The sequence below is a fragment of the Sceloporus occidentalis genome, unplaced genomic scaffold, assembly GCF_023333645.1.
Source record: "Sceloporus occidentalis isolate IW3139 unplaced genomic scaffold, rSceOcc1.0.p SCAF_5, whole genome shotgun sequence".
In the NCBI taxonomy this organism is placed as follows: domain Eukaryota; kingdom Metazoa; phylum Chordata; class Lepidosauria; order Squamata; family Phrynosomatidae; genus Sceloporus; species Sceloporus occidentalis.
Genome location: NW_028316985.1, coordinates 47,418,686 through 47,430,828, shown reverse-complemented (window position 1 = coordinate 47,430,828; position 12,143 = coordinate 47,418,686). Strand labels below are relative to the sequence as shown.

Sequence of the window (12,143 nt, the reverse complement as noted above, 5' to 3'; positions counted from 1 at the left end):
ATCTGTGCCTAATTGCTGTCCAAAAACTTTGGGGTCATACTTGGGAGAATATTCTGTGTATTTTGAACACTTGGTTTCTTTCAGTCATAGTTAGCAAGACTTTGAGTAGGCTTCAAAGAAAAAGAAAATAGTATGTTAATATATTCTATAACAGAGACTTCTGGACAGAGTTTTCAGGCTCCAGAGGCTATAACTGGTGATGAAGCTGTCAGAAATTTCTTCACTTTCTCCACCCCCTGAAGGATATATGATGTCTCCAGTAAAATCAAAATGCATTGCTGCCACTAAAACCTTGTTAAGAGTACAAAGAATTCACAAGTATTCTTTTCCCTATAGCAGTAAGTACGAAATTATGTATTTAAAATATTTATTAAGTTTAAGAAGCCCCACAGTCAGTGTATATTCAGAAACTCTGCTCTTATTTCAATTTTCCTTAAATATTAAAAGCATCTCTATCTTCTGATTGATTAAAATCTCTAAGATAGCTTACAAAATTTATTAAAAACAAAGCTTGAAAAATAAAAGAAAAAACACACTAAAGAATAAATATGAAAAATACACAGTGATATTTACAGATATGGCATCCATTTATTGAACATGCCAAAGCTTTCCAAAAGAGAAACTCTTAGAGCTAAAGACCAGTAAAGAAAAAAATACAGCAAGCCTCACTGGGGAGGGAGTGCCACAATGTGGTTGCCATCACAGATAAAACCCTGTCATTTTAAGAATATCAAAATTATGACAAGTGGAAATTATAACAAAGAATGCTTTTATTGTTGGTCCTTCAGATCCACAGGGGTCAGTTCAGATATCCCCTGTGGATATTTTAAAAAATGTGAATAATCACATCCCACATTTAATGCACAAACTTCAGTGTGTCTGTGTTGATGTTGCTGCCATTGATTAATATGGGGCGTGATAATCTATGAATGATCTCATTCACAGATCTGAAATGTGTGGATCTAAAGGCCCAGCTGTATATTGTTTCAGAGATCACCACAATGCACAATTTTGGAATTGTCTCCTATGCAATCTACACTTCCAGGCTGCATGTATTCACAAGTGACTCTTTGGCCCTCCATTAATTGCTAGACCCTTAACTCCTATCATCACCAGCCAACATGATTAATAGTCAGAGATGATGGGACATCAGGACAACCTATTACCTACTTCTGCACTACACTATTTTTATACATTATAAAATGTAGTGCTATAGACGTATATAGGGATTGTACACAGTGTCTTATGTAGGTTGCAAAAGAAGCTGTCACTTCTTTCCACAGTTTCTATGTGTGTATGATCTTAGTTGGAACAAAATCTAGAAGATGGCATTTCTAAGCTCCCTGATGTGAAGAAGTGATTCCTGCACACAAGATTCTGAGCATTCATCTGAATGCCGATAGATTAATGGTTGAAACATAAATCACAGGAGAATTAGTGGTAGTAAATCCAAGACAGTTTAGAAAAGGTAAAATCTGTATCAAGGCAAGGACAAATGAAAATGTTCTCCAGGATTCAGTGAAATGAGTTTGGAACACCCCATTCCTTCTGGTGGAGGGAAGGAGGAATTTAAATTAAGAAATCTATATCAAGAGATAGAATAAAGACACTCTGTTTCAGTGGATGTAGAAATGACTGGAGGAATGACTGTTCCCTCTTGGAACAGAAGTATAATAAATTATATGTTTGTGGCATGTGAGCAGGCACGGTGAGCAAGGATAGAATGAATATTCATAAATTGTCTTGGCACACACCAAACAGAAGGTGTTAACAAGTCTCGGTATACTGTAAGGATTTGGAGAAACTTTTGATTCATTTGTTCATACCTGGGAACCTTTTTGTCAACATTTAGTTTGCGGGAAAATATATTTTTAGCTGAAATGGGGGGAATGTTGTATTTGCAAAAAAAAAAAAAAGTGTTGCAAAATAAATTATATTTGCAGAAGCTCCATGATTTTTATACAAACAAAAAAAGACCTGAAATGCAAAAATTCACTAAAAAGCTCTTGTAATCTCAGCTAGATGGGACCAAATGTACATTTTTACATGAGCTGGATTGCATTTGCTGTTTTCATGCCATTTGTGAGCATTTTAGCATAACCTCTGAGACTGACTCCAACAGCCCTACAAACACTCTGAAGGTGAGGTCCTGGATCCTGGTTGTGTAAAGTTCCTTCTCCTTTGGATACAAACTAGATCTGCCAGAGAGATTGTGATTTCTATCAAACTTGATCCATATTTCCTGAAATAATTCTATACATATTTCTTGGTTCAAAATGAGTATCAGCACATTAAAAAAACAACAGTAAACTTTGAGTGAAAGTTCATTTACCCAGATGTAAATGTTTGTGTTCTTTTTTTTTAAGTTTCAGATTCAAACTGAAATGCAATAGAATTAATGTATGGATATACCAATGAGGGGGAAAAAGCCTCAAGGGAGCTTGTAAACATTACCTTAGGACCTCATCTCCCATAATTCCTCAGTGGCCATGCTGGTTTTCTGGTTGCAGGTTTAGGTGGAGGAGCTTTAGTCCAAAAAAGAAACTTTTCAAATCACTAGATATGAATTAGAAATAAAGTTGTAATAGCTCATCCATAGATAGAGTGAAACTGTGTATGTGTGTGTTTGTCTCAAGTAATGCCACAGAGAAACCCAGTTTTCTGGACATTAGCCCTTTTAAGTTAGGCGCCATCTCTTTAAAAATCCTGCAGTGTTCTCATTAACTACTTTAAGTTACGTGTTTTTTTCCTTCAGAAATCCTCCAGTGCTCTGAGTTTCTATGGCAAATCTGGAGGGGTTCCTCAGAAGTCAAGGTAGTCTGAAAAATGGATCCCTAAAAGCAGAAAGTTTGAAAATCTCAGTTCTATACAAAACACATATATCAGTCTTGAAGGCAACATTGCACCCTCACATACAGCTGTATTTAAATCATCTATATCTTTCTTTTTATGGTGGTAATAGGGAAATCTGTTCTTCTGCATTCAGAATTAGGGACAAGAACAGATGGCAAAAAGCTTAGTTTAAACTAAGATGGGCTTTAAAATATAACCACATTTTCTGCATTATCCAATTGAACAGACGTTTACTTCAGTATAAAAGCAGTTTATGTTGCAATGGAATATATTAGCAGATGCACATGGTTTACCAAGTGTTTGCAACATCACAAATTCAGTATTTTTTCCTTTTCTCTCTCTGTTTTTTCAGGCTCTCTCAAGTCTATTTAAGCAGACCAAATGGATGAATCACAAGGACAGTGGTTATGAGCATCCAGGATGTCTTCTGAATAGTTTAGGATATAAAACAGCTGCAAACTGAAGGAAACAATTTAAGACTTTGACTGTGCACATTAAAAGTTCCAACAGCAAGCCATTCATTTTCACTAATTGTTGATAATACTGTATAACGAAGAACTGAACAAAAGTATAGATACTGCAGATTTGATGCAATGTGTGCATCTAAGGTTTGTTGCTGTTGTTTAAGAAATAGCAACTGGCACATTAAAGCTTGGTGATGGGCCACCAACATAGAACATTACATACAATATCTTCATATGTGCAAAGCACTAATGGCAGACCTCTAGCTGAGATTGTGTAGCAATACCATGTAACCTCAACATCATTGCTCCTTCTGAGCTCCTTCAAATAAAGGAGATGGTAATGGGAAGAATGGGAATATACTGAGAAAGCAATATTTTGGTGTTTACTGTGTTTACTGCTTTCCTTTGTGTATTGATATAGTAAAATAAACACCAGTTGCAGTATAAACAGCTGCCTTTGGAATAACCATAGTTTGACTGTAATGGCTTTTGTAGAAGAATCATAGGCGGGTTATAGACCGCTGAAAAGTGGCGGTCTGATGCCGCCGCCGGTTGCAGCATCCGGGAACTGCAGCAGCCAAATGGCGCGGTTCCCGGATGCTGCAAAGAAGGAGCACGAAAATTGCGCTCCTTCCTGCGCCCCAGAAGAGACGCCGCAAGTGCCGAAGTGCGCACTCGCGGCGTCATTTCCGGGGTGCAACGTGCGGATGCAGCGCATCCGCTATGTCAAGATGGAAGCGGCCGTGTGGAACGGCCGCCACCATTTCGTATGGACTCAGTCCGTACTAGGGTTAGAGGCATCTGGAAGAGATGCCCCTTTCTAACCCTAGTACGAACTGAGTCCATGCTAGGGTGCCCGTTTGTAATGGGCCATAGATCTGGAAAGAGCCTCATGGGCCATCAGTTCCAACCCCTTGCTCAATGCAGAATCTCTAGCTAAAGCATCCCTGGCAGGTAGCTCCCCAATTGCTTTTTGAAGACATCCAGAGATGCAGACTATATCACCTCTCTAGGCAATTGGTTCCATTGCTGAACTGCTCTTACTGTCAAAAAGTTCCTTCTAATGTTCAATCGAAATCTATCTTCCTGTAACTTAAAAACATGAGATCTAGGTCTACCTTCTGAGGCAACAGAGAACAAGCCAGCACCTTCCATTTTGTTGCAGCCCTTGAATTATCTAAAGAGTGCAATCATGTCACCCCCCTCAATCTTCTCTTCATCAAGCTGAACATGCTTAGCTACTTCAACCCCTCCTCATATATTTTTTTCTGCACACCTCATTCTCATTGTCATTCCCATTGCCCTGTATCCTTGAAATGAGGCACCCATAACTGCACACAGAACTCCAGATGAAGCCCAACCAATGGAGAATATGGTGCAACTATTGCATGTGCAGCCTATTCCTGAAAATAATAAGTACATTTCTTATCAATGCACTTAACCACTCTCTAAGCAGTTTACAATGTGTAAGCTAATTGCCCCCAATAAGCTGTGTACTCATTTTAGCAACCTACAGAAAGATGCCAGGCTGAGTTGACCCTGGAGCCCTGGGATCAAACTCACAACCTTGTGGTTGTGGATGGCTGCAGCATAGCCATTTAACCACTGCACTGCCATCTAATAAGGTTCATCAAGACTAGGGACAGAAAGAATATTTGCTTCCTGACTGAAAAATTAGTTTCCTGACAATCAGGAAGATTAGTGTTTAGACTTTTGCAGTTTTCTACTGGTATTTACACATCTCAATGTGTTTTCAGAATGTGTTGTATGCACAAATACTAGTATTTATTTTTATTTTTTGCCAAAAATTTTACACTTTTGCAAAAGTCATTTTTTCATGAGAAAGACTCCTCTATATTTCCATGAATATACATTTTTGGTACAAACTTTTGGAGGAGGGGTCATCAGAAAGGTATGTTTATGGAAACAAGCGGTTTCTGCATGAAAATACACTTTTTGCACAAAATCCTCAGTACAGTCAGCCCTTCTTATACACAGATTTTTTAATACACAGATTCAAGCATCCATCATTTGAAAATGTTCAAAAAAAGTATAAATTTCAAATATCAAACCTTGATTTTCCAATTTTTATAAGGGACACCATTTTTCTATGTCGTAATATTTAATGAGACTTGAGCATCCACAGATTTTGTTGTCCACGGGACTTCTTGGAACCAAATCCTAAAGTATAACAAGGGTCCACTGTATTTCTTTGAACAAAATGCATGTATTTTATTTATTTATTTTTTGTGCAGAATAGGTTCCCTAAACACTTTGGGATGTGTGAACAGTAGGAGCACACACTTTCTATGTGATGGGGAAAAAACCTGTGGAAATTATCTATGCTCACATGAGCATGAAATAGTTGAATATTTACATCTTCAAATAGGACAAATCCAAATTAATACATAAGATGTATAAGGATACACAAAACACAATAGAAGAGGGGTTTACCAATAGGAAAATTAAGATGGCATGATCAGTAAGGGTTAGTAGGATAATTTTTAATGGAATGAAGTTGTATCACATAGATGTTATCTAACTAGTCTGAACTGGTTTGTGATTTATTTTTCTGCTACTAATCTATTTTTCAGGAGTTCTGACAGTGCAGAACCACAAAGCATGGTGTAACTGTACACACACCTAAACCTGCTATGATGTGGAGCTGGTGGGCTACTCTTGGTTTTGTGGATTACAAGTTGTGAAATCCTGATATAAGGAAATCCTCTTTAAAATGGCATAACATGTAACACAAATATTACACTGTTAACTCATTAAAACTGATTAGTCCAAGCTATCATCTTTCTCCTTCTTCTCTTTTTTTCATATTCTAGCATAAATCTTATACCCTCACATTGCCTCCCCTTCTCACCCATGCAATTATTTCCCAATTCACTGGTGAGTAGATGGTAATAATTAAATCTGTTTCTTTGGTAAATGAAAATAGGGCAGGGAAATGGAACCATTTCCCTATTGGCTAGAATTAATTAAGTACCTAAGTATACAGAGATACACACATTTATCCAGGGAGATTAAATTGATTTCCTACTTGTATAAAAGACAAAGGATGGCATGGAGAATGAATCCACTGATTGCCCAGATTAGCTCATGTCAAAAGGTTTATTGTTATGTATTAAGGAGAGTTTTTAGATCACATATGTTAAGTGAGGGACAGAGTAAACTAAATCCTGGGGATTTGCATACTTGAGAATATAGATGACAAAAATAAACACTCAGGGGTAACTGGTACCAACAGTATGCACAGCTACATTCTTTCAAATCCTAATTAATAGTTTTGTGAATTCCAAATTCCAAAGCTGAGACCTGAATACACAGTCCCCAGATCGAATATGTTACTTGGTATTCAACAATGCATACAAATTTGTAAGGTATCTTTGTAGCCAGGAGAAAATGACATACTTCAGTCTCTAAAGTAATCAAAGACAAAACTCTACAAAGCAAAATAAAAATTGAGATCATTTTAATATTATCTATGCAATTTTGTGCTGGTTGTATAAAGGTATAAATAAAGCAAAATTTCATCCAACTGGGAAAAAAATGGGTGTGTGGGAAGGGGATTGCTAAATAAATAATTTTCTAGGGAGAAAATATTCCTTAAGCTTGTTGGGGAGAGGGGGGAAGATATTCAGGAGTAGAAGGTAGCAAGCTGGAAAAGCTCAGAGTAGTTATCTGAAACCTTGAGCTGTTTCTGAGGAGAATGCACAGAAGAATTAGAGACTGTGCCACCCCAAAACATGTTGGTCCTTGAGATGAAGGATTACATGGTGCTCCATTGTCCTTTCCACATACAGAAACTGACTGGTCTGCCAATCAAACACTGCCAAACACCTGAGGGAAACAGGCTATTTTTGTAGAACAAGTGAAACACACAACTTTGTTCTCCAGCAGAAGGGAATGAGTCCTTCTCAGCAGTTGTGCAAGAAGGAGTGGCACTATATCACAGACTTTCCATCCATGGACTATTTACTGTATGCATTGGGAGCTCTACCTTCTCTCTCTTCAGATAAATCAGAATGATAGCCATGCCCCATGGTTTTTTGAGCTGCTTCTGTTTTCAGTGAGTGCTACATGCTGACTTGGCCATACTAAACTGTATTCATCATGTGCAAATATGGTCAGCATGACAACTAAAACAGCACATGGGTAACTGCCCAGGCTATCTGTTTTTGTGAAACACTGCAGTGTTTATTAGCCCCAGCCTCTGAGACTAAATCCCAACAGTCCGAAAATATATAAGTGAAATGTTCAAACTAGATGTGACCTATTTCCAGATGGCAAGTTTCAGTCATATTATCAGACTACCTCAATCAGACCAGTATCAATAAAGGACAAGAAAAAGGAAGTGGGAGTATCCAAACACAGCATCAAGAAGTAAAATTGAAGTCTGTTGTTGTTATTGTTGAATTTTTGAGATAGTTAACATTCATTATTTTTACAGACTATTTATCTGATATATGCAAAATTAATGAAAACCATTAATAATAACATATAACTATCAAGTTAATGATCTTAACTCTATATCAATGTTCCTTCCATTATAACCATTCCTTCCCTCCCACTTCCACCCACCTAGAGAACAAGGTTGACAATCACTTCCATTTACCTGGCCCATATACCCCATTCTGCCTTCTAATATTAACTCAAACATATAAACATATAAACTCAAACATAGATATTCCAAAATGTAATATTGCAATCTATCCCCCTTCCATTTTCATTCATCTTTCCAACTGAAGGCTATAACTGCATGAACTTCCCTCAACATTTGTTTCAGCAAATACTCCTCATCATTATCCAATTCCAAATTTCTTACAATTAAAATCGCACAATTTTCTTTATTCCAATTATTCTCTATTATTCCAGTTATTTCAAAGTCAAGTCAAAGTCAAGGCCCACACTGAGTCAACAAATTCGTTAAAAGTCCAACAAACAGATTAGGGGACCTAGCAGATCTGATCCTACCACATCATAGATTGAGTGCAGGGAATAATCTAAGATAAAGATGTTATCTATCTAAGGCCTGAAGTAGACAGGCAAAAAGCACTGGCTTCAGGCTTTGGGCTGGGCAGAGCAAGCAGGCAACACATGCTCCCAAAGTATCTGAAAGCTATGCCAAGGGTATAGCAAACAGGGAAAAGCCAGCACAAAAAGGAGTGGCAAAAAGCTAGTCCTGCCGGTTTTCAATTTGGGATTGTGGTGCCGATCCACTTCCAGAGCATGCTATCCAGTCACAGCAGTCCCACGCCAATTTGGGACTGATTGGGTCTGGAGCGGCTGAAGGCCGCTCCAAACTGCCTGACTGCTTTGCCCCTAAGATAAAATAGCAGCCAAATGCACCAGGAAGTTCCAGAGACGAGAGACTCTGATAGTTCCTTCAGCAGCTTTTACTGCAGCATCCAGTGTTCCTATACATTTACACACTAATTGTAGGTAAAGAGGTTCTTAGCTGATGTGTGACACAAGATCACACTTCCAATAAAAGACTTCTGCTATAGCATCACACTTATTTAAGACAGTTGATCTCTTTAAACACTGCTGTTGGTTGGGACTTGGAAGGATAGCTCTGCTTTAGATTTGGCTACATAGCTGCCCTTCTCTGAGTGCTGGATCTGCAGCCAACTGTCCTCAAGGTCCTATCTCTCTAGATTTGGGAGGAAGCCTACCAGCAGCAGGCCCTGTTTTTGTTATAATGAAGACTCCAGCAGCTGGGACAAGGCACCACTCACCTTTCTATGATTCCATCTCCTAGTGTGCAAGGACCCAAGCTTTTCTGGAAATTGCTGGAGAAACTGGAAGAGTAATCTAGGAAAATGGACATCAAGGCCTCAGTGAGATACTTCAGGAAGTCCCAGTACATGCATGAGTGCAGTACATTTGTTTCCTTGTTGTCCTCCTCTCAATCCATTATTGTCATGGGACATATAGCTCTTAGATGAGCTGGACAGGTGGCTTTGGGACCTGCAGGGAGAAGTAAAAGGCAAGATGTATATAGGGACAAAGGAAGCTATACCAATAGGTGATAGGCACAATAATATCCAAAATCCACAAAACAATGATACCATTATTGGATCCACTGAAAGGCACATAATACATGTTGGAAGCTTTAGAAGCTCCACTGGCTTCATCGGGCAAGGATGTTAAAAATCATACAGGAGAAAAATAATTATGACAGTGTTAAACACAAACCTACATTTTCTCAAGTTGTTGTTGTTCTAGGAATGATTTGAGCCAAGAAGGGGACAAGATCAATAAACTAGGCATCCAGGTTAATGTATGATCAGGAAACAAAGTTGACTGCATTAAGTATGGAGCTGTATTCATATATTTTTTTATTTTACTCCACAGGCATTCTTCACAATGCCATCCAGTTTACCTCAAAAATTATCCTTGGATGAAATCTCTTTGTTCCTTCAGATCCTACTCACTCCAGCCAGATACCCACTATTTCTTAGCCTCTATTTTTATCCTGATGAACAATTTCAACAAATATCAGCTGACTCAGTGAGCCAAATAAAACATCTAGCACTGATTCTGTAATATCTGTTCCCTAGAGAAACAGAAGCAAAATATGTTTCAGGGTTTTACCAAAATATTTTTTTTTTTGGGGGGGGGGGGTAACTAGTTAAAGAGAGCATTCCAACAGCATAGCTAAATAGGTGCTGGCATCTGTGCAGTAAATATTAATTGCAGGGGTTAGACATGGTGTTAAAATAAACATGTCATTTGTTAAATGCTGAAGTCTGTCAGCGTTATTTCACATACCTATAGGGAAAGAAGCAATGGCAGTGCTTAGTTGATACTTTAATTCATTCATTGTATAAGACAGTCTTTTTGATTAGGTCACCAATATGTTCCTGTTTTTATTTTTAATTTTGTACACAATAGCACATAGGTCACAATATCATAGAAAGCTTGCTGATTTGTATCATATTTGATAAAGTTCTTTTCTGTCTGTAGATTTTGTAAACAATCTGCTGGTTAGTAAGAACTTGGAGTCTCTGTTGGAAGATCTATACAGAAATGTTCAGCAGCAATCTACAACTTTCTCCATTGGAGCTAGTGAATCAGTACATGAGTGAAACACCTGAATAGGTCTTTAGGGATGAAAGGAAGACTTGGTGAATTCTGCACATAGGAGCTTTGACCAAAATATGCAATCTGCATTATACTTTGAAAAATAATTTGACATAAAGTTTTCCTTGAAAGATATTACTAAATCTCATGACTCAACAGGAGCAAGTTCTGTTTTGTGATAAATCCAGAGTGATGCTATTTTCACTCCTCTGCTTAAAATTCCACCAGTCATCAAAGGTCATTTTATATGTTGCGTATTTTTATATGTCAGCACTGTAATCATTCAGAGATATCCAGCTGATCTGGTTGGTCAACCAAATTAAATTCAAGTAACAATATTGAACCATCTTTCTCTCCTTGATCATCAGCCCTCCTGAACTTAATGTATGGAAACTCACAGCATTTCTCATCTTTGGGTCTCCTGGCCAGGCAACATGGGACTTGCAGTCCAACAACATCTGGGAGATTACATTATTCTCACCTCTGTAATACAGCTTGCCTTGCTGGATAACTGAATTTTCTTTATAAATGGTGCTTGAGAGATGCATCCATGTTTACACAAATTACTGGTTGGATATAGGAAATGGAGACTTTTTCATGCATGCACCAAAATCACCACCACCACCATCATCATAGTCATCATTGTAACAACATTAAAGGAGACTTCAAATATTGTAAACAAGGCAATTTGTCATTGTTTCCTAATTTGAGAATACAAACCTGGAAATAGGACAGAGATCCCAACTACTTTTGGGAGCCCTGGTGGTGCAGTGGTTATTGTGAGCTTGATCCCACGGGGCTCCAGGTTGACTCAGCCTTCCATCCTTTCATAGGCCAGTGAAATGAGTACCCATCTTGTTGTGGGCAATTACAATTACATTGTAAACTGCTTATAGGATGCTTAGTTCACTATGAAGTGATATAGAACTGTAAAGTGCTAGGTGTTAGCATAAATTAAAGGGGGAAACAAGCCTGAATATATCTAATTACTGTCTCTATTTAAATATGAGTTATATAAAACCAGTATAAAACAGCCCAGTGTAAAATAATGTCATTGGTTAATTGCATTTAAAGTGGGACAGATGGAATATAGAACATGCAAAGTATTATAGTATTAAAAGGTTTTCCTAGAGGGTGTGAATCTTATTGACAATGAGTAGGAGAAACATGTCTTCATTCTTAAATGACAGCTGTTAACTACAGGTATTTCATGCCATAGCAATTGTAGAATGAGAAACCTGCAGTGTTTTGAAAGATAGTAGGCTGGATAGTACTTGGATGAGAGACCACCAATGAATACCAGGTGTTGCGGGCTATATTTCAGAGGAAGTAACTGAAATATTCCTTGCATATTAAGTTATTAGTTCCTTGCATAAGAAAACACTATGAAATTCATGAGGTTGCCATAAATCTACAGGCAACATGAAGGCACATACACAAACACAAAACGTGCAGTTCTTTAAGCCAGGTTTATACATGCATCAGAATAAAGTAGCAAGTAAACTATTCCAGTTTAGATTGCAGGTGAATACCATGCTTGAATGTGCCTCTCTCTCTCACACACATGTGTACATAATGCACATATCCAAAAATTCCCTTCAAAATTTCCCAGGTGAAAAAGCATTTTCCTTTTGCCCTTGCAGGGGTATTTTAAAATAGGGGAATATTTTCTTAATATGATCTTTCGAGAGCTTGAAAAAATGCTGTTCAAATTTACAGCCACTAAAGTTC

The 12,143-nt window shown here is 37.8% G+C and overlaps 1 protein-coding gene across 3 annotated transcripts in view; it reads right to left on the bottom strand.

The window, feature by feature from the left end:
* The window catches only part of MGAT4C (MGAT4 family member C), a 462,300-nt gene that overhangs the window by 296,914 nt on the left and 153,243 nt on the right, over positions 1 to 12,143 (bottom strand). For 2 of the 3 annotated variants that reach the window (XM_089526797.1, XM_089526803.1), the window contains exon 2: positions 9,065 to 9,296. The gene's annotated coding sequence lies outside the window, so the exon portion shown is untranslated. Of the gene's footprint in view, positions 1 to 9,064; positions 9,297 to 12,143 lie in introns of those variants that run through there. The other variant, XM_089526800.1, reaches the window with a different exon arrangement.